Source organism: Herpailurus yagouaroundi, unplaced genomic scaffold (genome assembly GCF_014898765.1).
Source record: "Herpailurus yagouaroundi ecotype Mexico unplaced genomic scaffold, PumYag 66390, whole genome shotgun sequence".
NCBI lineage: Eukaryota > Metazoa > Chordata > Mammalia > Carnivora > Felidae > Herpailurus > Herpailurus yagouaroundi.
The window spans coordinates 93,494-95,616 of record NW_024419371.1 but is presented as its reverse complement, the minus strand read 5'-3'; the positions used below and the strand labels follow the sequence as shown (position 1 = coordinate 95,616).

The 2,123-nt window shown below is 39.3% G+C and overlaps 1 pseudogene; it reads right to left on the bottom strand.

Annotated features, from left to right (window-relative positions):
• Positions 1–225: 225 nt before the first annotated feature.
• Positions 226–1,726, bottom strand: LOC121024615 (hsc70-interacting protein-like; annotated as a pseudogene).
• Between the last annotated feature and the right edge of the window lie 397 nt (positions 1,727–2,123).

Genomic DNA, 2,123 nt, shown 5'->3' with positions numbered 1-2,123 from the left:
AGGCAGAAAAAAATAACCAATGGGAAAAAGACAGAATGAAAAATTATTTTAGGGATTAACATACCTTTTAATATGTTTTTAAATATGTTTAAGGTTTGAAGTCTTTAAAGTTTGTAATTCCTAGTAAGAAAACATTATATGAATGAATAACCTAATGGCAAACCACTGTAAAATGTTTCAGTTGCACGTGGGGCAGAGATTATCTTCACAGCACCCCAGATTTCTCTATGAGAAGCTCAGAGGTACACTAGTTTGTATTATTGCAATATCCATTAGGTGATCTAAGTTGCTTTTCCTTTAGCAAAAGCTTTATTTTTCAGGCCATTATTCTTGACTTCCAAATTTGGCTGACGATTTACTGATGAAATTCACAACCTTTGGGTTGCTCTGATATTTTTACATATTTGCCGGGTTCTAGGCCACATCCTAGAAGGACACCATAACTTCTGGATCTTGTATGACTGCAAGAACCTCTGGATCACTAAGAATTTCATTGAGCCCAGGCATTCTTGTCATTCCAGGCATTCCTCCAGAAAAATTATCAGGCATTCCCCCAGGAAAGCCACTTGAGAAAGAACCCTATGGAGCTCTTGATTATCCTCTGGTTTCTCCCTCCCTCTGGGCTCTCTCATTTTCTTCCCAAGCCTTCTTTTAAATTTTTTTTTCAACGTTTATTTATTTTTGGGACAGAGAGAGACAGAGCATGAACGGGGGAGGGTCAGAGAGAGAGGGAGACACAGAATCGGAAACAGGCTCCAGGCTCTGAGCCATCAGCCCAGAGCCTGACGCGGGGCTCGAACTCACGGACCACGAGATCGTGACCTGGCTGAAGTCGGACGCTTAACCGACTGCGCCACCCAGGCGCCCCATTCCCAAGCCTTCTTAATGCTGTCTATTTTTGATCTCCCTCTCTTCACATTTTCGCTCATACTTCCTCTGATGTTCAGCAATTTTCTGGGTCCTTGGTTGAATTTTTTCAGCATCACACCAGCATCCTCATCATAATCCAGTTTACAAGCAAGGGCAAAATAGGTGTTTCTTCTTCTTAATGGCCCAGAAGTCTGTGTGCTTTCTGCCACAGACTTATGAGGCTGAACTGAATCAGGATTTATTTCAATAGTTCTTGTCACAGCCTTGGATGGCAGCATTTGGCTTCTGTAATTTGAGGAAGACACTGTCTCATTTGGGATGCAGAATGGCCAAGTGAGAATTCAGCTTGATGGCATCTATGAACAAGTCAATGGCTTTATATAGTTCACCATCATTTAGGGCATTGATAGCTGTAACTTTTTTTTTTTATCATTTGTCTGATCCATCATTTCCTCATTTATCTCTACATTTTCATCTTCCATTTCCTCAGGGGCATCAGTATCTTGTTCAATCACGACTTCATTGTCAATTTCTATATCACTTTCTTAATTTTATGGTTCATTTCTCTTTATGTTTTCCTCTGTCTTCTGATTTACTTTTATGAGTAGCAGGTGGTATTTTACCTCCCATGCTCTCCACCCATTACCCCAGGAAGCACACTTCCTTGGTGAGCAGGATGCTTGGATCCTACTTACACAGTTGCATGAAGGCCCAAAAGTCACTCACGTTGTAGGCGTCCATGGTCCAGAGGCTGTGGCAGATGGCAGGTACAGCTAAGGTTGCAACCTGATTCCAGGCATGATTACTAGCTCAGCATGACTGTGCAGAAGGGCCAGAATGAGAATTTTTAAAAAAATCTTACAATTGCACCCAAAAGAATAAAATACTTAGAAATAAATATAACCAAGTAAGTGAAAGACCTATACTCTGAAAAGCATAAAACACTTATGAATGAAATTGAAAATGGTACAAATGAAAAGACATTCTCTGTTCATTAAGTGGAAAAATTAATATTGTCAAATGTCCATATTACTCATGGCAATCTACAAATTCAATGCACTTTCTATCAAAATGCAAACAGTATTTTTCTCAAAACTAGAACAAATAATACCAAACTTTGTATGAAATTAGAAAAGACCTCGAATAGCCAAAGCAATTCTGAGAAAGAAGAACAAAGCCAGAGTTATCACAATTCCAGATTTCAAGATATACTACAAAGCTGTAGTAGTTAAAACAGCATGGTACTTGTACAA